This window comes from Cyrtonyx montezumae, unplaced genomic scaffold, assembly GCF_038088225.1.
Source record: "Cyrtonyx montezumae isolate F1298 unplaced genomic scaffold, pur_monq_1.0 scaffold_1, whole genome shotgun sequence".
NCBI classification, from domain to species: Eukaryota; Metazoa; Chordata; class Aves; order Galliformes; family Odontophoridae; genus Cyrtonyx; species Cyrtonyx montezumae.
The window spans coordinates 11,636,128-11,659,956 of record NW_027071825.1 but is presented as its reverse complement, the minus strand read 5'-3'; positions in this window follow the sequence as shown (position 1 = coordinate 11,659,956).

The following is a 23,829-nucleotide window of genomic DNA, read 5'->3' as shown; positions in this document are numbered from 1 at the left end:
CAGTGCTGCAGGTGTCCCTATTGCAACTCTTCTGTCTCATTTTTGGCAGACCGTTTTTCTGATTTGTCCACATCGTTCTGAATTTTAAAACTCACATGTTTTAAGTCCCTTTAGCATTATTAGGTAGACAGTATCTGCATTTTTAAGCAATATTCTCTATAGCATCTCCTGGATCCTAAATAAAAGTATCTTACAAAATTTGATATTCCTTTTGGAAGTGAATTTATTACCTTTATTGCAAGCCAGGATACCTTCGTCAGAAAGTGAACCAACACTATGTAGACATTACAGATTGAGAGATGAAACAAAAATAAATAAATGAAACATTTATAAAACCTCAAAGTCAGTGGAGGTTGAACCTTCCCACCAATATTCTATCACTTTTTCGCACCATGTGACCTATGACAGCAGAGGGGCAGTCTGACAGAATGTCTGCTTGACATGGACGTGCGGCTGAAGCAAGTGGGTGGGATTGAGTAACTCCATAGGGAAAAAAGTGGCACCCGCTGACAATCATCAGTGCTTGTTGGACATTGATGGAGACCAAGCAGTGGATGTGAGCACAGTGAGGTGGTGAGTGGTACATTTCAGCAATGGTGACAACTGGTCACCTCTGCTGGTGAAGATTTTTATGAGCACAGCGCAGCATGCAGGCTCCTGTTTATTGACAGTGAAAATGCTCTCCTCATGATGGTGGTGACTACATCAAAAAACAGTACCTTGTAGCTGAAAATGTGCTCAATTGTTCTCGTGCTGTTTGTATCTGAGTTTCCATGGAAGTAAGTAGGAGGCATTACTTCTGGAGATACCCACGTGATACATAGAATGTTGTCAACTAAAGTGATTTTGATAAAATTATTTTGTTCTTTCTGTATGTTTTCAATGTATTATTCATGCTCCTCATTCGTTCTCCCTATATAACCCATACAACTTTAATATGCATTATATCCTCAGGAAGAAGGATACAAGCTGTGGTGGTTGAAAATTACTTAATGAAAATGAGAAGACAAGAGTTGTGTCATTATGTCAGTCAGAATATTTTAATACATCTTTTATGAACAATAACATTTTTAGTGAATATCAAAATGAATTCACCATCTGTGAGATTCATTTCTTTTAGAGAAAAAGCCTATTGAGAAAATAACTTCAATAAGTTTTACAATTGATTACTTGAAGTATAATTACCCATCATCCACAAATGCAAATACTTAGCCCAATTAAGATTATTTGAACTTGAACCTATGATTCAATGATTTTGTTTGGTTTTCATTACTGACATTCTTTGTGACTGTCTTTTTTGTTGAATAATTCATTGTATATGACATTCCAATTAGTAAACAATAAATTCAGTCCATGGCATAGAAGTAAATTACATTTTCTGTACCATTCACTCTGCTTTGTAAAGCGGCAATAAGTCATCACTTAAGACATTGCTCTGAAGAAGATGCTACAGGATGATGGATCACATAGTTAATTTGAATGAACAAATTGCAGTCATTTTTTTAACATGGAATCCAACTTCATTCAACAGGCACACTTTTGAATTAGCAACGAACAGAATAAATACAAATGTATTAAAACTTTTTTTCAGATATTTTTGTTCTGAATTCTTTAAATAAGAGTTGTACATCATAATTTAGCCAAAACATGCTGGAAATTATATCTTGGAAAATGACTATATGTATATGTAGATCACAAATCCAAGTACGCTTCAAGTATTAAATCAGTTTACAACCTTCTCAGGCTGTTTCACAACTTTTAAAAGTATTTTGTGGATACAATAAAAAGTTATTTCATATCCTTGAAACAGCTTTGCTTCTAACATAGATTTGAATTTTTTAAAATCAAATAATGCATTTTAGTTTATCACTTTACAAAAATATATATAATATATAAATAACCTCTAGCTATTGCATTTTCAAATAGCAAAATTGTATGTCACATTTCAATGTGTTTGTAATGATAAGACTGATCTAAATGGGAAGTAATTCACTACCTGGATGTCTTTCCAAAGGAGGTGCAATGAAGAAACAGAACAGACCATGCAAAAGTAAGGGAACCCCCCTACCTTCATGCAAGAATCAGACATTTCTGCCTTCAAGCTCTATTCTACTGTTCCTGGTTCTTTCAAACCTACTCATCTATATCGTCATTTTGTTTCATCATTGCCAGGAAAACCTGAGGGGAAATAATTGCTACCTCTTTTCCTGTATCTCTTTGCAGTGGCCTCGCTGTTTTGAATATCAGGAGGGATAGACTGAAAGCACAGGGTAAGACAAATTCCCTTTATCTACCTTGAGAAAGCTTGTCTTCAGCCATCAGACACAGATTGCTGTGGATGAGATTGTTCTGACAACTTGAAACACTGACCTGTGTTTCTGTAGTCAAACCAATTTAGAAAACTAAAATAATATTTTCCGTAGTTCAATGAAGTAAAGATACCTCCACATCCCAGTTGGATTCTTATTATTTTACTATCATCTTTAAAAAACAAAAATTAAAAAATTAAAAATCTCCTTATTGCTACAGCTATATGTCTTCAGACCATCGTGAGCAAATTCACTGTTTTGATTTCAGCTGAGAATCTGTATACCTAGGTATTCTAAAGGCCAGAAAGCATTCAGTTTCTGTATCTCACATAAAGCCGCAGCAGTCCTTTTCCAGTGAAAGCAGTGCTTCATGCATCTTTGTGAACAACTTTCACTGTCACTCTAGGCATTATGAACTGAACTAATTTCTTGATAGTACAATTTTAAGAGGCTTGAGACTTAAGACCATTAATATATTTATTTTTCCTCATTCATATTCAATACAATATAGATTTAGTTCTTAGATTTATTCTTTATTTTATAGAAAATGTGCAGAGAATTTCTGGAAATGGGTAATTCCAGGCATGTTTTACACTGGTAGACAAATAATTAGACAAATGTCTACAGGCTACAGTGCTTTCCTTCTGGATGTAAATGTTTTTGGCCAGCATGACACCCACTGAAAAGTTTATTTCTTAACATTACCATCATACTCAGGACTGACACCTTCTAATCCATTTTACTTAACTGGAAGTGAAACCTAAGATTTCCAGAAAGATCTGGGTTACTAGAGGCCTTAAAATATGCGGTTCTACGTAGCAGAAAGACTCAGTTGAAACATTTTTCAGGACTTATTAGGAACTAAAAAGCAGATGTTATCTCCTACAGAGTTATGTCTGTGCCCTTTACCACTTCCCAGTGCTTTCCTTGGGCTATTCCTTATGGAAGTGAACAAAAATAATGCTGCTGTGAAGTTAGTAAAATAAACTGTACAGACAAATGTTACTGTTAGTAGAGGCAAAGCTGCATGAGTTTTTAAAAGTTACTGATAATGATATAATACTGAAAACTCAGTGTCAAATGTCTTGACATACATGTTAAACCTTTAAAACACAGAGCATCACTAATTTTAAGGATTTCACTGTAATATAAAATTCTATTTCCTTAAATGTGTTTATAATTTTCTATCGATCTTTCTGACAAGAAGAAATATTTAAAATGTCTCCATACACTTTTATAAACATCTGTGTAATAAACCTTAACAAATATTCATTTATTGTATGATCAAGAATAAGTCTGATATGTACTCTAAAAGTCTGTGTTACGAATTTGAAATGTTCACATTCATAAAAATTACAACAAAACAAAACATGCTACCAGAATATGAGAAAATCCCTAAAAAATTATTGCGTTTAAAACTCAGTTTCCTAAATCTGTTGATTTACAGGTGGAAAGGATATAATATATTTAATATCTAGGCATTTATTATACAAATGTTACTATTCTAAAGAATTTATCTACTTATTAATTACCAAGCTGAAAATATAGATCACAATTGTCATAGCATTAAAAAATCTTTCAGATAAATTTTGATTGATGCTGTATCCTGTGTTCATCAGTCTAACAACTTGATTAGATTTCAGTAGTATTTGTCACTTCACATCAAGTGTTAGACTTTTTACCATGACTGTGTTAATAATGTAGCTATCATAAAGAAGAAAATCTATGATTCTTCTCCCCTTCAAATTAAAACTGGTAACTATTTGTTTCATGGGTAAATCTGTTGAATCTGTAGCAGCCTAATATAGTTGCTGCTGGATGACCACAAGAATTAATCATACTCTTTAATCTAGTTAATGTTGGAAGCATCATTTAGAGATCAGAAATGAACACATACTGTGTAGTAGTGTTGTACAGTCTGAAAGAATTAATTCTTTTTTTTTTTTCTCTAAATGGAGCACTTGCAAATGCTGCCAATTTAGCCGCAGTAATACAGGAATTTTGAAATGATAGATTTTGTCATTGAGGTACTTCTGCCATTTGCACCTAATTAATTAGTAATAGATGTGGAAGCAGCATTCTGACCTAGATATAAATCTCTGTGGGTACATGTATATTTATAGAATGCCTCTTTGGGTTAAATCATTATACAGTGTGCAATAAATGAACTTTAAATGATTCAGAGGTGTTGGTTTCTTGTCAGCTTTCACAAACACCTCTGCTGAGATATAAGAACTGAAAAAGTTAAGTACAAGTATCCTATAACCTATGTCCCGCTTTTAAATTTTGCACATCTTATTGACACTTTGAACTTGCAGCTCAATATACTATCTAGTGAACTTTTACCTGTGATGAGACTGCTATTGATCAACACAGCGTCTAAAGCTGTTCCGATCTTTAGCAGTTTTTTCTGTATTTACTTTTCCTTCTTTAATACATATTAAATCCTTTCACATTGTCTGATGCACTAAACTCACTTCTCTATCATACCAGTCTTAGGATGGATAATGCTTTTCAGCTATTCTAAGTGTCTAAATTTATGAGCACAGCTGGTGTTCCTCCCTTATTGCTTTATGGTGCTTTCTTGTGGATTTTTCTCTGATAATATCTCATCCTTAAACATCAGAAAGAAACATAATTAATCACAAGAATACAGAGAAAGAAGCTTCTGTATTAGAAGCCTATAATTTTTCACAAAGGTAAATGTTTTCAACTGCATTGTGTAGGTATGTAGATATCTATACAATATTCTCTTGTGAACACCTGTAAACAGTTGATGTTAATTAAGCTGCAGCTGTTGCTGAGTGAAAACAGAGATTTACCAACAAATATGCTAACTTTACATTGTCTTCAGCTGTGTGGTGTTTTTTTTCCCTCCCAATTATTTGTTAACATTCTTTTTTAACGGTAAAAACATTTTGAAGTAGTAGCTGTGTAATTAAGGACTAAAAATCAAAAAGCTTCCTAAAGCAGTGAGCATGCAGTACAAGTAATTCTGCTCCCTAGATGAAGACCTTTGAGAGTAATGTATATGCAAATAATATCAGTTTACTGAGCACCTTGAAAGCCAAATTGCTCATCAGTAGACATTTGGGAAAATGAAGAATATTCATAGATAAAATAATGCAAGCCCCTGAGTTATATGCCACCTTGCAATAAGATTAGCTACCAATTAGGCCATTTCCTAAAAAAGGAAGAAAAAAAAATGGTAGAAATAACTCTAAGAATAGAAATCAAATACATTCCTTTACATAAATCACAAAACAAGCTGAAAGTGATATTGTAGAAGGTTTTTAGTTACAATAAAATTAATAGTAAACTTCTGCTTTATTAGGTAATATTAACTCATGTAAGCTTAGTAGTTTTAAAAAAGCAAAAGCATGTTAAAAAACAAAAATAGTGCAAGGCAGTAGTGAAAAGCTGACTTTGACAAAGGTTACTGCATATTCTAAGACCGAGTGTTGTCTAAGACAATACTGATGTTAAGAGAAAAAATATTGCAGAAATTAGTTCAGTATAAGGAGATGCTCTCTACTAATAGCAAGTTAAAACCAGGTTGTCTGTGTTGACAACTGAGAACTACCACCAGCCACGGAAATTTAAAAGTTCTTCCAACCATTCATGAACTACAGTTATTGCTCAGGGAAACACTGTTGATGAACTGAGCAAAAAAGAGTTGTCCATCACCTATTCCATATAAGTGGTAGCAGTCCAATACTACATTATACCTCGTATTTCCAAATTATCTCACTCTGAAATCACTACCTTGTTGTACCAAATGGTACTTAAAGCAGGCCAGAGCCTTTTATTAACCAGTTCTGATCGGCTATGATACCTCAAATGCTCCTTAGCAACATACACAATAGATGTGTAATGTCTAAAACAAAGATGAATTGTGAATTTAAAACCTGAACAAATTGTTAACTGAGAGACAACATACAAATGGAAAAGTTCTGTATCTTAGAACTTTAAAAATAATTTCTTGACAGCAAACTCTGCATAGATCTCCTCTACCTTTCAATAAATACAAATATATCACAAATAGACATGTAAAAATATTACTGCCTTGGGACATATAACAACACAGATTTTTTTTAGTATACATTTAATTTAGAACAAAAACACAGAACTAAGTTCCTAAGTGCCTTTTAGCCATCATAATTAATCATCAGTAGATCATATGAGAAAAATAAGTATTTGATAAGTGTTTATTTCAGTGGTAGGCTCTCTCATGTCATTTCATTAAGATGCACAACTGTTTCACTGTTTATCTAAAGTAAACTGCAAAATTAGTACCTTCCAATTTAGAGACTTCGATGTCAGGTTGTACGATCTGCTACAGGTAGTATTACGTCACTGTATGTATGTATATCTCATACCAAGAAACAAAAACAAGCTTGTAATTAGTACCAGATAAAAAAGCCTATCAATGATAGATCAACATAATCTGTTGTATCTCAAGTCTGTTCTATCTACTGTGAGACCTCCTTCTTGAGATACAATGCTGCTTTCTTTCTTCCAGCAACTTGGCAGCTGCAAGAGTCAAATCCACAGGCCATCTGAGAAAGAAAGTGGGAAATTAAATCCCAGAGCACAGTTTCTTAATCCCTGCACACCACTCAAGCTCTTCTCCATGAAACAAAGCAGGAACATATGTGAAATTTAGTCTGTTTGATGGAGAACAAAATTATTGCCAGCAAGTTTCCCTATACCTCTGAAACTGCTGAAGTTTGAATGGGGATTTTTTTAAGAATCCTGAAGCTCAGTTAGAAATTAAACTGGCATTCCAGGTCGAGAAAGTGCTTCATAATATATATTTGAAGCTCTCCTTTAACAAAACCTATTTTGAGGTGGAGGTAATGATCTTTATTTACTGCTGTTTCAGCTTTTGAATATCCTGTTTCTATACATTTTTTTTGCCTGAAGTCTTTGAAGACCAAAATTCTGTTCTAACTATATTTGGTACTTTATACTTTGAATACTCGTTTATTTTCATGCCTTACAGTTTAAACAAACAAAAATGTTTAATTGAAATTAATTTAATAGATCTTAACACAGAAATATCAACTTGTACAGTTACATATGTCATTTATAGTATAATATATATTGCATTTTTTTGTTTTCTATCTAATACCCAGCTGCCTTTAAGCACAGAGTTACTTTGGGTGCATGACAGCCCACAGCTTAAGTCTCACTGAAGCTAGTAGCTCTGCACATGCCTGAACACTTTGTGGAATAGATAATTACCTACTTGCTTTTGTACTTTCCAAAATTAGAGACTCAAAATAATGATTGCCTTAGTGTTCAGAATAGCACTGCTGGCTATGTGCAGGGGTGTGAAACCTCCCTGGTCTTACAAACCGTTTGTCCTTTGAGGTTTTGTCTTGCACTTGTCAGTGATTTAGCTTTCTAGTATGATCATTCTAACATTCTTATTATAATCCCCTTTCCTCTTATCTCAAGGATGAACTCTTAAAGGAAAGATATTTTTTAGCCTAAGTACTCCAAACTTTGCTTAAGATTGATTTGAGCAGCAAAAAAGAACTAAATTGCTTCCTACATAATGAGTCTGGACTTTGGTATATTGAGCCATCATATCAAGTTGTTTTTTTTTTTTTATGCGTGTTATAACAACACATTTTTTAGGTGAAGTAATCATTTATTTTCAAATTGCATTAACCACATACTTTAATAAGGGTAGATCATGAAATAACAATGGAAAATAAATTGGCTGGTCAGTCTCAGCTTTTGACACCTGGTTTTACCCTTTCCTTCTTTGATCTATTGTAATTTATCTAATAAGCCAAGCTCTCAGAGCATATTTTTTTTCAGAAACACGAGACATTTCAAGTTTTACATATTTTACATCTAGCTTTTGCTAGCTAGGGAGCTCATTAGCAGTTACTTCTTGTGGTGAATAAAATGCCACCTGAGAGTATAAGAACTCCCTTATTCACAAGTTCACATTCTTTTAAGAGGTCGCTTAACCTTTAAGTCAACTGCAGCATATTAAAATTAAGCTGTTTTCAGCAGATAACAGATTATTCAGTTGCACTGGAATTTCCAAGTTATACAGTTGTACTGGAATGTAACTGAAGTATTGTCAGGCACAAAATTCCAGCAGTTAAATCTGTGCAAGTGGTTCAAAACACAAGGGTTAAATTTGTTTTGAATGAGATGCAATCTTTGAAGGGAAATACTTCATCATTGTTTTGACTACTGTAACTCAAATAATCAGCATAATATCTGGAAATAATAATAGTATCCCAGACAGCAAAAGAAATGAGCAGGAATTATTCTTGTTTTTAAATTCACAAATGTAATTTGTGAAGGGTGGTAGAGACCAAGATAATAGCAGAACAGCTAATGGAACTGCTAGCTCCCTAAGTCACCGAATAGGTCTTTGTGAAAAATATATTTGTCAGGAACAAAGTCCCAAGGTTTGAAGTGTTCATGCATTTGGAAATGACTGATAATATTGTTTTTGAGAAACATTTGGAAAAAATTGGTTTTCCATGTCCATTGCCCTAACTATGAAAAAAAATGGTATATTAGGTACATGAATTAATATGTGCTGGCAAGATGTGCATGATAGAAAAATCTTGTATTTCCTTGACTGGTCTTTTGACATGCAAATTTAAGAGAAGAATTTGCCATTTTGTTTCTCAGAAATGGGGCTGCAACAGTTCAGCTGAGCTTTTATTCTTGATAAGTATTTTGTTTTATCCTCAAACTAACGGAAAGAGAGCTAGTAATCCTATAAGTTTGAAAATTACTTGTCTGTATGGGATTTATTTTCTATGGCAAACCTCATTTTCACTTAGACATTTTAGAAAGGGGAGCTGTATTCTTTTAAATTGTTGTTTTTCTCACAAATGAAGTAGAACTTCAGTCCTAGTAATGAGAAATCAATGACTCTGATGCAAATTTATACACAGAAGTGCAAACCATCACAAATTTTGCTTTTGATTTTAAAAAGTCATTTGGGTAATGGTATATATTAAATCTGGAACCAGCACATCTCAGAACAGTTAATTCCAATTAATTCCAGCTATGATGGTGACCAGTAGTGTCAAAAACCTGTTTTCTGAGAAGCTGTGCAGGTAGTGTTTACAGCAGATACCACAAAACTTTTGGATAAGAGGGAATAAATACTTGTGACCTTTGGGGATCTTCTTACTCCTATGGGGAAATTTGCAAGGGAATATAGAAACAGATGAAATTCTTGAATTTTGCTCTGATGTAATTTTAAATAAAGTGTGAAACAAAATGAACATAAATGTATATTTTTACTTTCTATTGATATTTTATTTGTATCAGGAAGTTTAAGCACTATTTTTCACTGAATTCCTTAATTATAGTAATTAGCTACTTTACTCAGCAATCTTTAAAAATATATTTTGTAAATACATAGTATTGAAGCAATAGAGGTGAGATTTCTTACTAAGCAGTGAGAATACTCATAGTCTGAAACTATATCATTTATTGTTGATATAAAATCAAAGCCAAGCTTTTTACTGACAGTGTCATTCAAAGATTATTCATTTTCTGAATCAGTTTTAATTCACTGTAGTTTAAAGATAAAAGAATATGTTTGTCACTGCATAAGCCTAATGAGAGGAATTTCAGACTTTTTAGTAGAATAACAGTCTTCAAATGCCACTGCTCCCTTCAGACCAAAATCAACCTTATACTGGAAAAAAAAAAACAAAACAAAAAAAAAAAAAAGGAATATTATCCATACAATCTACTCATAGTTTAGAGATTACTTATAGATGTATTATAACAGTTTTTTATTGTTATTATTATTAAATCATTCTTAATACTTAAATACAGCTTTTTCACATTGAAGTACTTGAAAATCTATGTTTTGTTCAGTCAAGGAGAGAAAAGTTTTGATGATTTAAAGATAAGTGAAATAGGTTGTGTGAGAGATGGAAGTTGTGGACCACTTAAATATATATCTCTATTCCTAGTCATTTAGACTCACTTTTGATGATATTTCAGTTTTGTCATCATTTTCAACATCAGCCAATGAAAAGCCTTAGGTCTGTGCTTTCTTAATTGTATTGCTTCCTAGGGGACTTTACTGTTGAAAAGATGTCTAGTGAAGAAGTGCATCGTAGTTTGTATCAGTTGCAAGCTGGAGAAAGTACTTAATACAGTAACCATGCTCTAGAGAGAGAGCTACTTCCTCAAAGACAGAAAGAAAACAAGAGGTAGGAGCTGGGAAATTTGGGTTCCCTTCTCAACCTAGTCCCTGCTTGACTGAGAATAATGCAGTTAAGATCACTCAGATTTGCTGGGCTATGTTGACATTATCATTTTCTTTTGTAAGCTTGGAAAAAAGCATTTTATCCTTCTCAATATGCCATGCGCTACTTATACAATAAACTGGTCGTGGAGCACATGAATTGCTCCATGGAAACAGATGGGAAAATGAGCCCTGAGTTCAGCTAATGCAGTGTAGGCTAGTCCAAAGAGAACATCCTGAAAAGTACTTTGTACGGAAGTTTCATTAAAAAAATCTGTATCCACCCTTGATTTACTGTACCTACTTGATACTGCAGGAATCTTTGACATACGGTATAAAGAAAAGGATGATCCCAACTCAGTGTAATATGGCATCTGTCTTGCATGCCTGCTATGCAAGACAACATGCTATCTCGGCTTCATATGCTGCCCTTTGCATTCTTTAACTTTCCTTACTACAATTTCCCATCCAGCATCCATCACTGCTAACAAAACTTCTGGAGCATCTCCACAGCCACACAGGACCTACTTAATACTTGGTGCTCATTAAGAGAATTTTAATGTTAGAAGACAAAAAAGACATATTAACATCAGCTGATGACAAGTTCTAAGTGCTTCACATTTATTGCATTGAAAAGTCATTTGCAGAATTCAAGTTAACTCATCTGGGAGTAAGTTTTCCCTGAAGTTCTGGTTCCAAATTACTGTTCTTGTATAAGCTTATTTTTAACTGTTTTTCACTCATTTACATCAAAACTAATTACTTTTTCTTATGCTAATAAGAAAGTAATGTGTGTTTCAATGTGAAACCAATTCAAGATTGCCATAAGAAGTAGACATACAAAAATATTTCCAGTATCAAAGCCCTTAAATGTATCCAACTGTGATGTTAAACTACTAATATACACGAATAAATTGAAGCAGAAGCAATCAAGCAAGGTAATACATTAAATATTATGGGATTAATAGAAACATAAAGAGCTTTAAAAAAGAAGCTTGTGAGCAAAGTTTAAACACAATTGAAGTACAGAATTTTTAAACTGGACAGATCATGAAAAGAGTATGTCGAAAGTGAAGGTTTATGTCAAATCAATGTCCAAGTCAAACTGATCTTTGCTATGTTTATGTTATACATTGATCTCATCTAGCAAATTCTTTCTTGGAGGATTATCTCTGAATTTGAAATGATTTTCCATGTGTACATTCATTTATTCTGCAGGATGTCTGTGCCTGTACCTTTCATCCGTGACAACAATAGCATTTGGGACTTCCAAGCGCTCAAGACTTCCAAGCGCTTGAGGTGCTTACTAGATCTTGGGAACTTGAGGAAGTTAATACCTCTACTGTACTAGCATGTAATATTGTTTGTGCAATTCTTCAGACCTGTGAAGTCAGAAACCTCTTAATTGACTAAGAGTTAAATTTGCTCTATTTTTTGTTTTAGGGAATTTCTTCTTTTTTTTTCCAGTGACCTGAAAAAAATCCATTCTGTGACATAACCAGAACATGACAGACTAATAACAAAAACAAACAGAAAAAAAAAAGTAATTCAGTTATCAGTTTATGTAGCTCTATTCTCAAAAATTCACACGCACAAAACCCAAAAACAACAACAACAAAAAAAACCCACACAACCATGAGCTGGAACTAATAAATGACCTTTCCCTAAACAGATAACATTAATCACAGTGTAAGTTAAACTTAAAGCTATGATGTGTACTCTAAGACAAATTATAAATTATTATGTAGGTAATAAATAAATAAATTTAAATTCCTTGTTTTAATAATGAAAGTGGAGGTCTAAAAACAGTCAAAAACAGTGGAAAAAATTGTGGGAATACAAGGAATTAGATTCAGAGCAGAAGCTGTGGAGCAACATTAACAGCATAAGAAAGGAAGGCAAAGAACCAAGGACACTCCAGAAGGAAAAAAAAAATTAAGTAAACTTCATGATGGCTATGTGATGATGACCCTGATTGGAGGAAGAGTGTGTGGCTTGGAACAATTTGTGACCCTGACTGGATAAGCATCTGCATGCACGGTTAAGGAGTGTTTGTGGAGTATTTTGTTGACATGTAAAGGTGGGTGGGAAAGTTGAAAGAGAAAACTTATGAATACACATAAGAGATGTTAGAACCTGTAATAAACAATTTGAATTGTTCACATCTGAGTCTGTGTCTCAGAAACTCCATGTAATACAATTCTCATATTAGAAGATCTCAACCAATACTGACAGATTTCATACTTTTTTTCATACTATTTGTGCTATCAAAAAATATATTATTTTCATATTATCCTTATAAACCATATATGAACATTCTCACATGGCAAAGAGGAACAAAACCTGCACAAGAATTGTTCATTATTAGGCAAATCAGTTGTCCATGACAACCAAACTATGTTTCTATGGACAAATGTTTCATGGAAAAAGAAAAAGAAAATAACGGACTATAGTGAACCTAACAACATTTATTTACAAGGTTGTATCATTAGTTACAAATCTCTTTATTCGTGCAGGAAAGGCCACATAAACAGTTTTACAGGGTCTCTTGGACTTTACCAAAGTAAGAGGTCTGAGATTAAAACAAACAAACAAACATACAGACAATACTTGTCCTCTGAAAACGTATCCAGTGTACTCCCATACTCTCATGTGAAAAGGAATACGGTTTTTGTAGATATATAAGAAATATCTTTTCACAATACCCCTTTGAAAATATACCTGAAGATAAATTGCATGTATTGTTTTGTGATTACGTAGGTGTTTGATCAGAGATAGAATCAGTGCAGAGCAAGAGAGATGAGGCTTTTGTGTTATTACAAAAGAAGTCATTCAGAGAGAATAAGAATGTATTGGTTGATCAGTGTGTGATTCAGGAAGAGGACAGAGAAGGTAGACAGAGCCTGAGGCCAGAAGGGCAAGGCAATGTGTAGAGGAGCTGTGCAATGCAAAGCACCTATGGAAGGCACAAACATCAAAGTATTGGATGCATTTATATCTTTGCAAATCATACACATGAGATGATGCCTTTTCTGAAATATTTGTAAAATGTACTCTAAATATAACATGTAATTGAAGAGTTGCATCTCAATTTGTTTTTCATCGATAGCTCTTCAGAAAGAATGAAATCTTTTTTTGTTTTCAAAACTGAGTATATTCATCCAAAGTTTTGCACATTAGTTAGCTTTCACTAGCTGGAACCATAAACATTGTACTATGTATTATTAAAGGGCATTTTTAACAATACTAAGATTCCTTACTTGTGTCTTCATAACCTTGAAAAAAATCTTTACTTCTAAAATAGCTTAATTGATTTTTCACTTTTCGTCAGATAAATGTTTCTCCACATTCTCAGTACTTCTACTATTACAAAACAGTACTTATACATCACATTTTTGGTTACTCTCCTTTAACTCCAAATGCATTAATACTACTGGTGCATTATCAAGAGCTAGTTGCAAAAAGCTCCTTGTAGTAAGTAGCATTAATATACATGTATAGTTACATTCATTTGGGACAGCTTTTGAATACCACATCCCTTCAAGTTGTACAAAATTAAATCTATCAAGACTGTAGCTTTGGAATTTGGAATATCTTGTTTTTCACAACAGAAAAGACCATAAGATAAGAAACAGCTAATCTTGTTGCATGTTTGTAGTGGAATTCCAAATGTATGTGGAAATGCAGACATTTGGAAATCTGAGGATGCTCTAGGTGGGGCTACCATACTTTAGCTCCTGCAAAATCAGGCTGTAGCCATACTTGAGAATGATGCCCTTTCAAGTGGTCACATTTTACATTTTCTTTCTTCTGCAAATTACCATAGTTACTTGCTTTTTAAATTGATTTTGCTTTATTTATTCTCCTTCACTTTTCTCCTGGAAACACAATGAGAAATTGCTTTAGTGGGACCGAGTATGTCCTTATGTACTTGAATCATTGTCTGATCATGGAATGTGGCCATTATAGTGGATCTGTGAGAATGAGTCAGGGTTCCACGAATATCCCCACAGAAATGGAGTAACCCAGACTTTTTATATGACTTGTATGATTCACTGTGTACTACTTCAAGTAATGGTTTTCATTCTTTATAGTGACTCAACCAAATAAGAAGCTGCTGCTGTGGAGAGAGATATTCTATTTATTTTCCCCATATTTTCTGTGGAGGTCGGTGATTATCAGTAGAAATTATTTATCTGTCTGATGTTTAGGCATATAAAAGATCACTAAAGATCATTATTTTGAAAATTGTTCTTTGTAAGAAGCCTAAGTTTTATATCTCCTTTTATAATTATGAGCTTCACAGACATTAGTGTGAAATCTGGGGAGTGCCATGTAGGAAAAGAATACGTAATAGATATAAAGAAATATTAATTCCTACTTGGTCAGGAAGGAAGGCGAAAAAATTCACTGATCCTATTCTATAAGATTTACTACAGAATAGCAGTACCCTTGTCACTGCCTCATCCAAAGCACATCAACAAACTGACATGAATGCTCTTTGGATCAGGCCATTAGTTTGTCTCCAGTGTAACTACTCTTCATAAACAGAATGGGAGAGCAGAGTGGACAATGTCTGTCATTTTTCATTATATATTGACAGGAAATTGCCATTTAAGGATCTCTGTTCATTGCTTTATCTGTCTCTCAGTTTCAAATGAATTTGGAGGAATAAAATCTGAAATAATTTCTGTTTACATGCATTCATGTATTTTTCCATCATTAAATCATTCTGAAATGCTGAAGGAGAAAATGCTATAGAGGAAGAATAATAGACTTTATTCAGATGGGTTTATGAGCCTGTGAGTCTTAATGTAAACAGTTCGTTCCTTTCACATGTAGATAACATTATCAAAACTTTTGATATGCAGGTGTTTGACATACAAAATACATTTCTTCTTTGGTCAAAGAAGGTTCTCTCTTCAGTTCACTACTTCAGCCTTAACTTTAAAAGACTAGTTTAAAATAATACCTCCACAACAGCCTTCTAAAGATTATAACAAAGGACCTATCCCCAGGGTAGCATAATGATCAGTTGAATTCATCAGTTAACTTTGTCTAAATTTCACTTGTCCAAAAAGAAAAAGAAAAAAAATCAATCATGCAGTATTGCTTACAGTATTGGTTTATTCAGAATAATAGTAAGATGCCTAAGTATATTAGATCAACTGTAATTTGATGATCAGCCTGGATTCTTTCTAATGAAGCAGAAGTCACCAGAAGACACTGCAGGCACTATATACTGGAAGAGAGTATTTTGATTTTTCAAGAAAACACAGCATTTCTATTTATTTCCACGTTTGGAAATTCTCTTTTCTCTGTTGGAGACCTTCAACAACTTTGCTTATAACTATTGCAGGCAGGATATGCACTCCCAAGTATAACACTCCTCCTACAGTGATCTGCTTTAAATCCTCTCATTCACTTTTCCAGATCCATACAACACACAATTCTTGACAAAACCTGTCTGCAATAATTTCTCCCTAGGTTTATAGCAAAGCATCTTCAGTTATGTCTTCAGAAGTGAGCACTGCCCAATGTTTCTCTTAATAAATGTTGCACTTAACCCATTGCAAAAGTAAATCCCATAGGCAAAACAACCTATTCTGCTGTGTTTTATTTGCAAGACAGTTTCTACCACGTATATGACCACAATACCTGTGTTTTGCTACAGACAAACTTGAAGTATTAGTATGGTAACAGTGATGAACTTTAAGAATATAATCCAATATCCAGGAACGTAAATTTATACTGTGATATTTAACTTTTATTCTTTTTTTAACCTATCCACGTATTCCTTTACAGGTTATTGTGGTTGTATAAATATGAAATATTATGAGTGGAAACAGTGAACGAAGTCGCCTGAAGAGGTTTTTGGAAGTAGCTGGCTATCTCAAGGACATCCATGTCCTGAAGGGTGAGTGCCAGTACAGCTTACAGATATTTTCTCGTAATACTTGATGCATAAAAATTCTCATGTCATTTTTCTTGAAAATATAAACAAATAGATAAACAGGGCAATTGTTATATGAGTGAAGGTCCAAAACCACTTGCAGTTATAAAATACTATTACAATGCTACATGACCCAAAAGTACAACCTCATAAAGTGAGAAACAGAATGAAGGCGTGATTTCCACATATATACTGGAAGGAGAAGGGAATACTTCAAAAGTCAAAAATCAGTATTATTTAAGGTCATATAGCATTTCTCTTAGACAAATTACAATGGCTGCTCCAAAAGCAATAGTGGTGACTGTGTTGAAAAAATAGTATTTTGTAGCTGAAAATTTATCAAATATTGTTATCATGTTTTTTTATCTGTTGTAGTTTCCTTGCAAATAAATAGGAGGCACCATTTTAAGAATGATCTATATAAAACTGGACAAAGTCCAAGCTCCAGACCTGTATATGTCTTCTTTAGAACTTTCTCCTCTGGAAATATTAGGTTCTCTACCTCTTCTATCATAATGTACATACATAACAATGAATAGAAAGCACTGTGTTACAAAATATCTCCATGCCAGACTATCACTAACTATCCTTGAGCATGTTTGCTCTTTTCTCTGAAATTCCTTTGTTTCTGGATCAAGCATTCAGGTCTGTCTACTGTATAATATAAGCACACAATGACCTAGAAAATAGCTGTATAAAAATAGTGAAAACAAAAAAATAAATAGAAAAACACTACCACACATCACACACAGACAAACCCAAATAACCCTCTGGTTATTCTATCTATAAGAACATTTCCCAAAGTAACCTAATAAACAAGCCTAAAATATCAGGGAATATAGCTTAGGAGTTAGCTTCTGTGGATCCAAGTTCATAACCCTCCCTTGTTCACACTGACAAAGGGATTTAAGTCTGGTTTGTCACCCTCCTGAGAGCGTACTGTAACCATTAGCGTGGTCAGAGGTAAATCTTTTGCTTCCTCCAGCTGACACTGTTCCATTTGGTATAAATAATTGAGTGAAGAAGGACGTGAATCTGACTTTCCCACATGATTGCCCTAACCACCAGGCTATAGAGTCAATCTCGCCTCCCTTCTTTTTCCCCTAATCTAATTAATATTTTATTGTTTACACAAAAAGGAATAGTTTTAATAGGAGACAAATTCTAAGTGACGGAATTCCCAGTCAGCCAATGCTTAGTACGCTTAACTGAGAAGTGGAAGATCTAGCACCAAATCCCAGTTTCAACCCATGGAATCAAGCCTGCCGGGTAGTATAGGTAAAAGCCCCTACTAATTTTGTAAAGTGAACAGCCATCCCTGAGTATTTCTCAATCCAAAAAGAAAAGAGTGATGTGGTTTATGCACCAAACTACAGTAGATAGCTATAAGTTGCACATCCTATCTGGAAGAAGGGGAATTGTAGGCTCATAGATGCAGTACTTAGATCTGAGCCCTCTTTTTAGCATTTCTTGTAACTTCTTTTTCCTGTTTTATTCTTCAGTTCCTTGCCTTCTGCATACCTTATCTTGAGGCACCTAATGCAGCTTGTGCTCATAGACACTAAAGCCACAGTGCCTGACTCTGTAAGGTGGGGTGAGCACTGAAACAGGGCACCCTTTGTGATTTATAAATCAGTCTTCAATATATTTGTGCTGAAACTTCCTTTGAATTTCCATTCCTTAAAGTGTTCCTCAAATTAGGTTTGAATTCTGGGGCAGAGGGCAATACCAGTGGGAACAAAGCTGTTTTATGGGATATTTTACAATTCAGATTCATTGTTCTGTGGGACACTTTAGTAGAGCTGCTAGTGTCAGCTGCTCAGGAATGAGTGTTTTTGAGAGATGGAAAACAAGCCCCTGCAAGCTTGCAAACACTTTGTTGTGTGCCCCATAGGCACATCTGGCAGAGAGACTGCTGCTGCTGCTGACATGAACTCTCAGGTCTGATCTTGCTGCTCCCAGGATGAAACAGTTAGGTAAATCTGCTGCAAGGGAGCAGGAGTCAGCTTGAAGCGCAAGGAGAAATTGTCTTATTCTGTGAAATGTTTCTATGAAGTGAGACCAGAAAAAGTAACCACACAGGGATTGGATGATGGTATTACATCAGGGACCAGTGAACTGCCTTCCCCCTCCCACCATTCACATTCTTTCCTTTTCTCTTTGACAAGGTCTGTAAATATGTCAACTAATCTCAGAAAGTAGTGCACAGAAGACTCATTCAAAAGGCTCAAAAGGTCCAGACAACTCCTGCGTTAATATTGTTAATATGCTTCATACTTTTCAATCTAGTTCCTAAAATCCTCCTTTAAATGCTCTCTTCTCATTCTTTCCTCCATCCAAAAGGTATAGTATAACTCAGATTTTTACGTAAGTCACTCTGGAAGTAATGCCTCCTATATATTTCCATGGAAACTGCAACAGATATGAACAATATAACAACACTATTTGATAGAGCAAATTCTCAGTACAAAACACTGTTTTTCAACACAGTCACCATCACTAGCTGTGCATTTTAGCTAGTGATGAACAAGAGCCTGCATGTTACACTCATAAAAATCTGCACAGGCAGAGGCGACCTACTATAATCACCATTGCAGAAACGCACCAGCCATTGAGTGATAAAGGAATAATAATAATGGATTAGAGAAACAAACAAACAAACAAACAAAAAAGAACACCTCAGTAACTCTGAAAGTCCTCCAACTGCATCAAAGAAACAAAAATAATTTATTTCATAATCACTCTTCCATCTCACATTCTCCTGTATCCTCCTCTTCTCACCTCAGCCCGCACATCAATCTCATGCCTTTCAGCACTGTACAGACACACACTATACATTCCTTCAGGGCAGTGCACAATTCCCTTACCTGTTTTGACAAGAAATGCACATTGAGTCACATGCCAGAGGCCATGGTTACACAAAAGTCACAGGTCAATAAAGATCACTTACATTTCCTATGAGTTTTTTCATCCTCTTTTTTCCCCTCCGGGAGGCAGGGCCTCAGAAAGGAAAAAGAGAAATGTCAAGGGCTCCGTTGTCAAGAGCTTATAAAAAAAACTCCTCCAAACCCAGGATTGGATGCCACCCCCCCCCCATCTCTTATCCTCTTATTACCTTGCCTCAAGGAAAGTGGCCTTTTTCTCTTGGCCTCCCTTCACCTCGAAGGAGTTCTTCATCCATTCAAGAAGTTGGTCACTGACTTATCTCTCTCCCTTGATGATGTACAAGAAAGTAGAAGAGATTAGTCAGTGTTCTTTTAAAAACTGTCCCTTACAAGGAAGCCAATAAAATGATCTACATTGTATCACAGTTCAACATATCTGACATCTGTTCTGCAAAAAATTTAACTTCATACATATGCTTCTTCAAGCTCATACATATGCTCCCCACAAGCATCCCTCAGATGCTCTTCTGGGACACTTTGGTAGTGTTCCATAGCATTACACTGGACATGCTTAAATAGGTGTTCTATTTTCTCATGCTTAGCATAGTAACTAATTTAGGCAACTGCTTGATAAAGTTAGTATCATAAACTATTTTAAGGCTGTTTCAGTATAAAAATGATTTTCTCCTTTTCTTAGTAAATAATCTCAGGGACTTTGTCTATTGTAGTATTTTGAACTTGGTTTCTACAAATCACATCCTACTCACACAAATACTCATGATATATGAAATTATTGCTTAACACTGAGTATATAATTCACATAGTATTTAATAGAATCAGAAAGAACACTAAGAATTGAAAATAGTCAAGAATGATAATATTCCCAAACCCTTCAGGGGGACATGGTTTAGAGAGGAGTGTTGGTGATAGGTGTACTCAGGTCTTTTCCAACCTTGGTGACTCTATGACTCTATTTAGTTTTGTATTTTCTGATGTTATATATATATTATATGAATATATATATGTCATCTTGCTTTTTACAATTCTGACATATCAAGTGCCCATATTCAGAATAACAAGCAAATTAACTAATTATCACATACAAATATTTAGTGAATAAGGATATTTGGAGCGTCATATACTGCTTAATTTTTCTCCTTCTCAAACTCTGAATATGAAATAAAAAAGACAAAAAGTTAATTGAAACCTTCAGAATGTACTACAAAACAAATTAACAAGGCTGTCATGTAAAAATGTTTTCTAAGAGATGTTCTACAGTTATGCATCGCATCAGACTTTCCATCTCTACCAGAATAGGAATGAGGGATTCAGTCATACTGCATATAGTATATACAAGCATCCTTTCATTAGCTGTCAACCTACTTCTCAAGAAAAATCACAATATTAATTTTGTCATAATTAAGATATTTTATATGGAACAACTGTTTAATCTTAGAAGAGGTGGCTTCTCCTGTTGAGGATCTGAACAACGTGAAGTCAAAGAAATCTATGACATTTCCCAATAGCCCTTGACAAGTTCAGCAGTGCTAGCAGGCAACAGAAGCCTGAGGAGGTACCACTGGGAAGCCTGCTGAAGCATTCATCCAGGAAAAATTATTTCTTCTGGGCATGGGGTGGACTTCCTTTTATTTTGAGAGTACATTTTTATTGTCATTCTAGCCTGCAACCTGTTCATGTAACTAAACCCATAGACAGACAATATGCCAAATTTTTACAAATAAGCATTCAAAATGAAAGAAGGCAGCAATTCTGGTATAATATCAAAATAGTCATAAATAAAATTCCAAGAAATCAGAATATGAATACTGGGCAAATTAAGTATTTCTTCTTTTTTTTTTTATATTGACCTAAGTTTAAAAAAAAAAAAAACAACACTCAAATTACTTCTTAGTGTACTGCATGTGTATAGATAATATACTAGGCCTTAAGTCCTGTAATGCCTTGTTATCTCCTGTGCAGTGGAATCACCAGGTCACAGGCTGAACCAACAGTTGTGCACAAGGTGAGAAGGTGTGGCTAACCCAGGGAGCGCAGGTGCAAGCAATGCAGCTGAATGATCAGAAGGTGAAGAGCCTAGGTCCATCTCTCCTCACCCTCATTTAAGTATTAGCAACGATGAAAGCAGCATCTCTCTGGATAGAAGTTGTACTCCTTTACAACTCCAGTTGCTGGCTGTTAGAAGGGGTAAGTCAATTTTTTTTTCTTTCTTTATTGTTTCCTATTGCTTCATAGTACCTGTATCCTATTTTAAGGTACTGTTATTGCATTTTTTTGCTATATGTATGTCTATTCACTCTATTGCAAATTTCATCTGATAGCTCATTTTAGTTGTCTAGAAGACAGGCTGTCTCATCAATTTTTAGCCTTGTTACAAACTGCAAGATACAAGCAAAGAGAAGATGCTTTGTGCTCTGGGAAATGGTAGAGTAAGTTTTTTTCTTGATTAGAAGCAAATGCCTTTCTGTTAAGTCTTTGTGCTTAATGAGGAAGTATGTCTAAGGCTCTATTGTGTCCAGTGTTGCAAACTAGTCTTGGTTTTTTCATGATGAGTGACAGAATAAGGTGAGAACATAGGTGTGTCCAAAAAAGTACAGGATCAAAAAGTTCGGGGAAATACTGTTGTAACTTACTGGACTTGTGTTTCAATAATATTTACCCATCTGAGAGGCTTATTGCCTTATTTTGGAGGGTGTAAGGGGAAAAAACAAAAACACATAATGAGTTCATGAAAACGTGAATTCTTCAAGGCTGCAGGAAAAAGCCGTTAAAGACTGTCTCTGGTTTCCAGAACCTGGGTAGCTGTGTCTATCTCTAATAAGTATACCCAGTTATACTATCATATGTCTATGGAAACTCAACTCCAGTGCAAATTAGGTCACGTGTGTGACCAATAGGTCTCTAAGCAAACTTTTCCTTGAAGGTTAATGAAATAACTATATAAGTTATTCCAATTTGAATCTAGATCAATTGGACAAAGCCACTTAATATTTTTTAAATATTCCTTTATGCAGTGAAGAGAATTGGTGTAATATAAGCTGTCTTTAGGAATAGCAACCTCCAATCCTTTCAATAACAATAATATTGTAACCACTACTGTTTATAACTTCTACACAATAAAAATCTCTAGAGTAGGTCTTTGCACAAGTTCAGTTTGGATTTACTGTACTGTAATAGTAACACAGTATTTCTAGGAAGATTTCTACAGAGAAGATAACAGGCCAGCGATAGGATGCCTTGAAGATAAGTTAATTATACTACTGTACCAAGCTTGATTTATCTAAGAGTGATAAGAGTGAGATTCAAGTGATATAGTCTATTAAGACTTTTCCGTGATTTAGGAGGTGCCATTGATGCACTGGAATTTTCAATATAATTGTCAGGTTTACGTAGTTAAAGAAATTAACAGTAATTTCTCAGTCTTTAATTCACGTAGTCTAAGTGGTAATGGAAACATTTAAGCCATCTATACCCTTTGTGAGGATCTAAATGCAGAACTGAATTACTTATATAAAATTGATCGATTAAATTGTTCTCTGTACGATTCACCTGTGAACTTCCTTACCACTCTGAGCATTGTTTTCAAAGGTCTATGCATTAAGACTGATTGAAATGGACAAAATGTTGTTTAGAGTCCAAAGAGCTGTACATTGTTTTAAAAGAGAAATGTGTCAAACACTTGTAATCCCTTGGCCCTATCTTTTTATACTTCATAAGGGGTCCCTTTTGAGAATGGTTTGTGTTCTGATGTATTTGGAGATGTTTCTTGACAAAATAAACTTTTTGAGAACGTAAATCAAAACTACAGCTGTTCCCCTAATAGCTGGCGGTGATAATAGCACCAGAAATTGAACTAAGTCCTGTTGAGAGACAGTATGTCAATTTCTACATTCAAAACACATATTTTTCAAAGGAGCGTCTACTCCAGAAGTGAGGAACAGAGAATAAGAGAATAAGGAATTATAATAAGGTCTTTCAGTGATCAGGAGCTTTCCTGGGTTAGATCTGTTCTTGCTTTGTGTGAACTTGAACGTAGTTATTTGAATAACATACCCCAGTGTATTCTGGAATTGGATGAATAAAATGTAGGTGTTTTTTTTTCGTCTGAGAACAGATAGAACAAATGTTTTCAGTTGATCCAAAAGCAGTAATCTGTGCTAGAGAGACAAAGGGGAAAGAATATCTGCATGGGAGTGATAGATATATAACTGGAGATTTCCAGGTGACAGTTTGACTTCCTCTCACTGTATTGCTTTTCAGTTTTCAAAATAGAGCTGTAAGAAAGTAGTAGCAATCTCTACTTTTTTTTACTTTGAAGAGGAAAAATGTTTAAGCCTAAGTAGACAATACTATACTAGGGAAAAACATATTCTCTTTAGTTCCATAGTAGATTTCCTGCTATGTTAGATT